Source organism: Mytilus galloprovincialis, chromosome 7 (genome assembly GCF_965363235.1).
Source record: "Mytilus galloprovincialis chromosome 7, xbMytGall1.hap1.1, whole genome shotgun sequence".
NCBI lineage: Eukaryota > Metazoa > Mollusca > Bivalvia > Mytilida > Mytilidae > Mytilus > Mytilus galloprovincialis.
In genome coordinates, this window is record NC_134844.1 from 60,853,823 (window position 1) to 60,864,063 (window position 10,241).

Below are 10,241 nucleotides of genomic sequence, written 5' to 3' on the forward strand. Positions count from 1 at the left end.
ACACATGTCTAAGAATCAACACAACATCTTGAAAAATAGACAGATGTTTATGGATGAACTCAAGATCTTCAACAATAGACATATGTCTATGGGTCAACACAACATCTTCAACAATAGACATATGTCTATGGATCAACACAACATATTGAACAATCGACAGATGTCTATTGATCAACACAACATCTTGAACAATCGGCATACATGTATGTCTATGGATCAACACAACAACTTCAACAATAGACAGATGTCTATGGATCAACACCACATATTGAACAATAGACAGAAGTCTACGGATCAACACAAAATCTTGAACAATCGGCATACATGTATGTCTATGGATCAACACAACAACTGCAACAATAGACAGATGTCTATGGGTCAACACAACAACGATTATTTTTTTTTATTTTTTCTCTGCTCGCCGCGATATAGCCTTTATGTGATGATGTGGTGTAAAGTAATCACCAATCAATCAATCTTTTTACGCTGCTATTGTTATTGTTGTTATAAAATATGTTCCTGTACAAAAATATTTGCCCGATAAATGCAGTAGCGCAAAGACCTATAGATAAATAGATAAATTGGATTGATGTTTGTTTTATATATAAATAAAAAGATATGGTATGAGTGCCAATGAGACAACTCTCCCTCCAAGTGATCACAATGTGTAAAAAGTAATCAATTATATGTCAAAGTACGACCTTCAACACGCAGCCTTGGCTCACACTAAGCAGCTAGCAAAAAAAGGTCCCAAAATGACTAATGTGAAACAATTCAAACAGGAAACCAACGGTATAATCTATATAAAAAAACGAGAAACGAGAAACACTTATGAATCGCACCGACAAACGACAACCAGTGAACAACAGGCTCTTGACTTAGAACAGCAGTGGGTTTACACGTTTCATGCTTTTATTGACAGATACTTTAATTCTAATTAAATCTGTAGGTTTATTTAATTTGCAGCAGCTTTAAAACTACTGTTAGATAGTTCTATTATAACAATATTTGCTTTTTTCCTTTCGTTTATTAATATGTTTGAGTGTTCATTATATTTTTGATGTATTTATACTTTGTATTGGTAAAAGTAAATGTATCTAATATTATAACATTTTATTTTAGATAATGAAAGTGCTTACTGCAGTTATAAGGATTGGAATTGTTTTTGTAGTTTGCGTATCCAGAAACGAAGGTATGTTTTAAGTTCGAGGGTATTCCACGAGTTAAGTCATCTTTCTTGGAACAATTAAATAAACATATGTATAAAGAAAAAAAATGCCTTATCGAAAGCTCTTGGATCCGTTTCTGTAAATTGAATTTTATATAACCAGTATGGACAAGGTCGATTTGAATTTGAATGTCCACGTTTGCGCGATAAAACGCATTACGTTTGCGCGAAATTTACCTGCTATGTTTACACAGATCTTTAAGATTTTCTACAAAAAATTGTTATGCTTTCTGGAATTAAACAAAATAGATTAAAATAAATTAGAACAGATAAACAACAATGACGTTTTTATCCATTTTATCCAAAAATTATATAAATTTGGGGTTATACTTAGAATTAAAACTCGGGTAAAAACACAGGTAAATTACAGATAATTCGCACAGAGGTAAAGCCATTTGTTCACGCGAGCGATATATCTGTCAAAATTCAAATTCGCGACAATGTCCCGTTTTGTTTCATAAATAGATAATGCTGTTAGTTTTTCAATTGATATCCGATTCAAAATTTAAGGAAAATGTGCGACCATGAAACGTGGGCCTACCGTATTGTAGGTGAAAAGACGGGGACATGTAAGTCATTTTTTGGCATGACACTTATCGATAGAAGGGTAACCACGATTTTATTATTAAAAATGTTAGCGGTTGTAGTATTTTAAGATAACTGATTTTGAAGATTGAGTCCAGTAGATACCCTTTGAACAAGTTTAGTATTAAGTATTTTTCTATTACTCAGTTTTATTATTTGTTTTTTTGTTATCCTTATTTTCAATTGAAGGAGCAATGACTGGCGTCCAGAATATGAACCAGCACACAGTGATAAAATAAAGTAAAAAAGATAAAAAAAAATGTATGGCTTAAGATGTCAAACGCTATCCATCTGACCGCACTTTCCCTCTGCTTTGATTCAAGTGCCCATGAAGAGTCTTATATTGGAACAACTTTTTGGTTTAAAACTTCGGTTTTGACTTTAATTTTACCTTCCATCTGCTTTGATTCGGGCGGCGTTAATGATTCTTATTTTGGAACATCTTTTATGTTTAAAACGCTATTTAAATTCGTGAATGATTTTACCTCCAATCTGCTTTCATTCTAGCGCCGTTGATGAGTCTTATATTTGGACAACTTTTTGACTTTTGTGTTTAAATTACTCTTCAACTTCGTTTTTTACTCTACCTTCCATCTGCTTTGATTCGAACGCCATTTATGAGTCTTGTATTAAGAAAACGTTTTGACTTTTTAGTTTAAACTGCTTTTCAACTTCGTTTTTTTTTACTTTATCTTCCATCTGCTTTGATTTGAGCGCCGTTGATGAGTCTTATATTGTGACAACTTTTTAACTTTTGGTTTAAATTGCTCTTCAACTTCGTTTTTAGCTCACTTTTCCTAAGATTATAGATACAAATTAACTGTAAATAGCAAAAATGTTCAGCAAAGTAAGATCTACAAATAAGTTTAATATGACCAAAATTGTCAATTGACCCCTTAAGGAGTTATTACCCTTTAAGGACAATTTTACACAATTTGTTTATCATGTTTTCTAACTTAAAAAAATCTTCTCCTCTGAAACTACTGAACCAAATTAAACAAAACTTAAGCTGAATGATTCTTAGGTTATATAGAATAAAGTTTGTATTTATTTTCTGTTTCCTCAGAAAACATGGCCGCCATGGCTAAAAATAAAACATAGGGTAAAATGCAGTTTTTAACTTATATCTCGAAAACTAAAGCATTTAGAGGAAATCAGACAAGAAGTTAAAGTTTGCATTAGGTCAAGGTCTACCTGCCCTGAAATTATCAGTCAAATCGGGTATCTGATTTTTAGGTTATTGTCCGTTAATTGATGATTTTAAGGTAATTTTGCAGTTTTCGGATATTATCTTGAATATTAGAATAGATAAAGATAAACTGTAGACAGCAAAAATGTTCAGCAAAATAAGATCTAGAAATAAGTTTTATATGACCAAAATTGTCAATTGGCCCCTTAAGGAGTTATTGCCCTTTAAAGACAATTTTTCACAATTTGTTCATCTAGTTTGCTTACTTTAAAAAATTGCTGAATCAATTTCAGCCAAACTTGGGCTGAATGAGTTTAAGAGTATCTAGTATAAATTTTGTATTTAATTTTTTCTGTACGTAATACATTAAACATGGCCACTTTGGCTAAAATGGAACATAGGGGTAAAATGCAATTTTTGCTTTTGAAGAAACTTTAAATATGACAGATACAAAGAACATTTAAAAGGCATTTTTAAGCCACTCATTAATATATATTGAAAAGCAAAAATAATCATTGATGAACAATTTCAGCAAAAAAATTACAGGTGAGCGATTCAGGGCTCTTGAGAGCCTCTTGTTCACTTTACCTTCCGTCTGCTTTGATTCGAACTCCATTTATGAGTCTTTTATTCATACAACTTCTTGAGTTTTTTGTTTAAATTGCTCTTCAACTTCGTTTTATGCCCCCACCGTAGCGGAGGGGGCATTAAGTTTTACCTTTGTCCGTAGGTACGTCCGTCCGTACGTCCCAATGTTGGTTTGCGTTCTTTAATTTGCCTCAACCAAATGTTATGAAACTTATACACAATGCTTATCACTACAACACACAGATCAAGTTTGAATTTTGGTAGCGTCACTTTAACCGTTCTAGAATTATCTCCCTTTACAAATGGAAAAATTGCTGAATTTTTTGTTTCCGTTCTTTAACTTTAGTTTGCCTCAACCAAATGTTATGAAACTTATACACATACGTATTACCACAAAACTCAGAACAAGTACAAATTTGGGTAGCGTAACTTTTACCGTTCCTCAGTTATGTCCCTTTATAACTTTATCTGATATGCAAACGGGGCATCATCTGTGTCTCATGGACACATTCCCTATTTATTTACTTTAATTTCCATCTGCTTTGATTCGAACGCCAGTTATGAGTCTTGTATTCGGAAATATTTTTGACCTTTTGATTTAAATCGCTCTTCAGCTTAGTTTTTTTACTTTTACCTTCCTTCTGCTTTGATTTGAGTGCCGTTGATTGGACTTATATTGGGACAACGTTTTAACTTTTTGGTTTAAAATGCTCTCCAACTTCGTTTTTTACTTTAACTTCCATCTGCTTTGATTCGAGCGCCTTTGATGAGTCTTATGTTGACAAAACATGCGTCTTATGTATTAAATTATAATCCTGATATCTTTGACGCATTTTACACGGTATCTCTTTATATCGATATGTTTTAGATAAATATAATGACTTAACGAATGTTTCATATGATATAATTCCTTTATATCTCATTGAGTTAGGGTATATGCTGATTAATCTCACGTGATCTCGTTAGAATATCGATGCTGATTAATTTCACGTGATCTCGTTAGAATATCGACTGTGATTGTCAAACACCATTAAAAACGTTTGCTGTTGCTTTCTTCAGCTGTTTTTCATGTTTTTAGCATTTGCAAACACCTTTTGTAACAGTCGTAACAGTCTAAATCCTGTGCTGCCCACATTTCTAACTTTGTACTTCTAATGAAAAACTGAACTTTTTTAAGGTTGCTCCAAAAGTATAAATCCGTCATACGATGTTTGTATATTATTACAAACCTGATAACTAAGCATCCTTTCATTTAAATATTTTAGAAATAATAGTACTTTTTTTTGAAGAGTTGCAAGCGTCGACGTCAAATCCCCAATTAACGGTTTATAGCAAAATTGCGACGATGTCATAAATTAGAGAGAAGAATGAGAGAAAAGGAGCAGGGTGGTTGTTGATGTTGTTGGTGGTGGTATTGATGGTATTGTTGGTCATGTTGTTGGAGTTGGATGTGGTGATGGTATTGTTGGTGTTGTTGATGGTATGGTTGGTGTTGGTGATGGTGTTTGATGTGGTGATGGTATTTATGTTGGTATAGGATGTGGTGATGGTATTTGATGTGGTGATTGTACTGTTGGTGGTATAGGATGTGATGATGGTATTTGATGTGGTGATGGTACAGTTGTTGGTTTAGGATGTGGTGATGGTATTTGATGTTGTGAAGGTATTGTTTGTGGTATAGGATGTGGTGATGGTTTTTGATGTGGTGATGATACTGTTGTTAGTATAGGATATGGTGATGGTATTTGATGTTGTGAAGGTATTGTTTGTGGTATAGGATGTGGTGATGGTATTTGATGTGGTGATGGGACTGTTGTTGGTATAGGATGTGGTGATGATATTTGATGTGGTGATGGTACTGTTGTTAGTTTAGGATGTGGTAATGGTATTTGATGTGGTGATGGTTCTGTTGGTGGTATAGGATGTGGTGATGGTATTTGATGTGGTGATCGTACTTATGTTGGTAAAGGATGTGGTGATGGTATTTGATGTGGTGATGGTACTGTTGGTGGTATAGGATGTGGTGATGGTATTTGATGTGGTGATGCTATTTGTTGCGAATAATACGCAATTATAAAAACAATTGAACTTTATTTGACATTGTTTATGTACTTTACATTGTTATTTGAATCATAGTGAATGAATCATGCTAGAATATTCTAGATAGATAGTGAAAGTCATTGTGTAAATTTATGTTTCAGAAAATGTTAGCCAATCCCGGAATTGACATAGTTACTAAAAACATATTTACAATATAAATTTTGAAACCCATCGAAATATTTTCTAGAGAACTATTAGAAAGGACTTCCAAAATTTCATAAATTTGGTGTAAAATGACGGTTGGCATGGATAACATAAACAAGCTCCGTTTGAAGTTGGTCGGGATACTATTTGACTTCAATTTTTAAAACAGAATAATAAAGTACTAACACCACACATAACTGTTTTGTACAGTTATTTATTATAAAAAGTGGTAAATTTAGAAAATGTTAGTTTTGTCGCCTATCGCAGAATAAGTACTACCGTTTTCCCAATAGATGGTTCTAGATTTAGAATGTTTTTTTTTGTTGTAAATACAGATCATTGCAGGATTACGTGTTAGTCTGATTTCGCAACAGTATTGTTGTTGTTGCAGTTAGGGGGACATCACAAACTGGTGTTCATCAAAGATAATAATATATCATACAAACGTAAACGTTATTGTTGTCTTTAGTTCAGAAGTTTATATTTCACTAAAGATTGAAGTACAATGTATTTCTAAATGCATTTTACAATTTAGTTTATCCCTCATCAGTTTCAGCAACAAATATTGCATTTGGAAAACCTACAATGCAGTCGACAACAAGATTTTCATATAATTCTGATCTTGCCGTCGATGGAAACTTTCTTACATGGTCACCAGATGGGTATGAATGTACACATACATATACACTACCAACCAATGATCTTAGCTGGTGGGTAGTTGATCTTGGAAGCCAGTACGTCGTCACAAATGTTGTGATTTACGGGAGAGACGATCCATGTTGTTGTAAGTACAAACCTTTAGGAGGGTATGCATTGGGTTTACAGTATAGAAAATAGCGGGCAAAACACAGAATAAAGGGCAAAAGGAATAAGGAATAGAGGAAAATAACATAAAAAACTAACGAATACAGAAATGTATAGATAGACTGAAATCCGCATAAGGTAAAAAAAAAAACACACACACATTAAAAGGGAAAATTTAGGTCTATTGAATCTGCATAAAAGATAAAAAATATCTTTAGGAATCGTTTCTTCAATTAACTTGATCATTACAATCAAGTGCAAGGCTATTGGAAAATTCTTCTTCTTTTTAACATAGTACTACAAATGATATGAAATGTAATTATTGTATCGCTACGGCTGTTCTCACTACGATCGAGTTTGAATTTCGCTGTAATCACAGTCTTAGCAATAATTAATATCAATGAGCGTGTGTTTACTATCTTGACATGTGATCTTATACACTCAAAATACATTATTAAAACTTGAAATACAAACTCTATCGTACTCTTCTATAGCACCACATGAAATTGATACGTTTCTAATCAAAATACCTCCTTTTGTATGTCTTCCGTAAGTTTAAGCTAAGCAGTAAATAGAAGTATGTTATTGGCTGGGAGTTTCATCTTGTCATAGTACATGTATTACTCACGCATGAATTACTATGTAAATGATTGCGATACTCTTCGTGTTCTTATTGATAAATCAAGCAGCAGCCATACTTTTAACACACTTTTCGACATAAATGTTCTTTTGACTTTTATTTTGAAGTTCTAGTTCTAGTTGTAATTGATTTGTCACCAGCCCTTTTAACAATATTTTAATTAAACAGATTGTTCAAATAAAATATACGCTGACTTCAAACCCTTCAATGCATTAACATTTATTTAGAAGAAAAAAAAAGAAGAAAAATCAACTAATCGATTTTTAAACAGACAGTGTTTAATTAACAGCTGCATTCGTGTGAAATTGGTTGTTACGGCAAAAAACGTTTCAGATAGCATTGGAATTAGGTAAAAACACAAAGAAAGCCGACTGAAAGAAATTATTTTCTTGTAAAGAAAGGGTTTAACTAACAATTCTATGCTTTTGGTGTGAATATATTTGTCAATTCAGCATTCTCCAAATAAAATGTGAGGAAGTCTTAAAAGTTCGAGCAGAAACTAAAAGAAAGGCAAAGTCAACAATGAGACAGCAACCAAACCACATGATATAGAAGGAGATATATTTTAACAAACGGTAACAAAACGGACACAAAAGGAATCAAAAGATGTCCATAACGTTTTGTTTTTGTCGTTGAAGTTACCATATAAACATCATTGTATTACATTTCAGCCAACTGGTTACAAAACTATGACATTGATATAATAGACCAACCAATGTGTTCTTGTGATAAATGGTCAACCTTCCAAAGAGGGAGGACTTTCCACTGCCATTATCAACCATCGAGTGCGAAAGTTGTAAATGCAACATGTCCTTCGGATATCAAAGGTAGATTTGTAAGGATACGAAGACGAAAGAACGATTTCCAACTCACTCTCTGCGAGGTAGAAGTATATGGTGAACTAGTTAAAAATACAACAGGTAAATAGTCGTTGCTTATCAATTTTATGAATCAGTTTTAACGAGTATAATAACAATCATGTTGAATCACATGCTTAGATGAAATCATTATTATTATTTCAGAATATCAGCCTCATATAGTTTTATTTAACACCAAATGATCATAATTATATTTGTCAAATGAAATGTATGTCAATCGGAAAGGGGGGAGGCACTTACGAGGGGTAGGGATTAGCTGTTGGGATAGGTCTCTTGATTTAGTTTTATTATATAAGATAAGTTTAAGAAATTGAAGTGACAAGGTTGCTGATTACTTTATACGTATCTGAAACTATTCAGATGTTGATTTTTTTTTCAAATGCGATCAAAACTACGGTCAGAAATGGATCAGATATTGGCAAATCTATGTATTTTTGTTACTTGTATTCAAATATATGAAAAGGGTGGGATACTCAAACTCTCAACTGTTCATCACTACCACATAAAGGTCGAAGTCTTGTTGTTTTTTTAGTTCCCAAGAAACAAAACAAAAACAATCTCACAAACAATATAAAAACGACAAAGAACCTAGCTAGTTTGAACATAGGTGTTGCATTTTTACATTGTCCATTATATTCATTACTTTGTGATTATAATAAACGATAATTACATATTGATATTTATCATTATTTCAGAAAAATATCAGCATCATATAGCTAAAGCTTGTGGATTTTCAGGAAAGGTTTATAGTGGTGTATCCTTACAAGCGGAAGTCACTAGGAGTAACATTGAATGTACAAAACAATGTATTAAGCAAACGGGTTGTTGTGCTGCAATATATAATCAGGTCACAAAGGAATGTGTTTTGCAGCGCAAATCGGACAAAAACGAAGAAACAACCCATTCATTACATGCTTGTAGCAACTATTCATCATTTCTTGTCTAACAGTACTTCCACAGTAGTTACTGAAAACTTTCCTTTGGTTTGTAACTTATTTCTAATTTCATTATTTGTCACTTTTCATTCAATAATCCTTACAAGTAAAATGGAATGGACTTTACATGTCTGTTCTTTTTGGGTTGTTACTAATTTTTTGAACGGTAATAAGTTAAATTTAGTCAATGTGCATGTATATATTAATCTTCATGAAGCTTTTAAAACATTTTACTAGTGAGCGTACCTGTTAAATGAGTTCCAGGAATACTTTTCACATTGTAATGATTTCAGAAGTAATTCAGCCCTATATAACTAAAGCTTATGGAATTGCTGGGAAATTTTTGAAAGTTCCATGTTTACAGAACAAGATCTCCAGGTACAAATCAGTGCAATACAGAAACGAGCTGTTGTACTGGAATACACAAATAAGTGATACTCGATTTAATGTCCCTTGCAGCTCAAATCTGACAATAACGAAGAAACGAACCATTCATTACAAATGTATTTCAATTGATCGTCATTTCTTGTTTGAAATTACTTCCACAGCAGTTACAGTTAACCTGTCTTTGATATATATATTATTTACAATTTTCATATTTGTCTCTTTTGAGTCAATATCCCTTGAACATGTTAAATGTAAAATAAAATTGACTTTAAATATGTGTTCTTTTGGGTTGTTACTAACTTTTAAAACAGTAATCAAGTCAGTAAAAAAACATAGATATGTATAAACTTAAGTTCATAAAGCTTTCAAAACTTTGTATCAGTAGCGTACCTGGTTTAAGAGAGGCAAAAGTTACCAACAGATAACAGATATTCAAACTCAATCGAAAACAAACTGTCTTAGATGCATGAATTTTTTGTATTAGTTGTTCTTAAATGATACGAGCAAATCAGCTCTAATACGGATAAATCAGCATGTGCAATACTGATGACGTTGCCCTGTCGATATAAATCAAGAGTTAATATTGATTTTCGGACCGGTCAATACAAAAAAGCCGTTTTGGCACATGGCCTAATACGGGACGTTCACTTTCGGTTCAATTTTCTTACGTCTAAGCTTACTTAACTGTGGACGTATCGTTATGCATACAATACATTTGTATCATATTTTTTAACAGCCTTTTTGATTAAAACTTTTGATTATT

General features: G+C 32.6%; 1 long non-coding RNA gene across 1 annotated transcript; it reads left to right on the plus strand.

The window, feature by feature from the left end:
* The first annotated feature begins 1,122 nt into the window (after positions 1 to 1,122).
* On the plus strand, positions 1,123 to 9,708 carry LOC143081841 (uncharacterized). The gene is made up of 4 exons (XR_012980116.1): positions 1,123 to 1,192; positions 6,385 to 6,618; positions 7,950 to 8,198; positions 8,852 to 9,708. It is a non-coding gene; the product is annotated as an uncharacterized LOC143081841 (long non-coding RNA).
* The last annotated feature ends 533 nt before the right edge of the window (positions 9,709 to 10,241 follow it).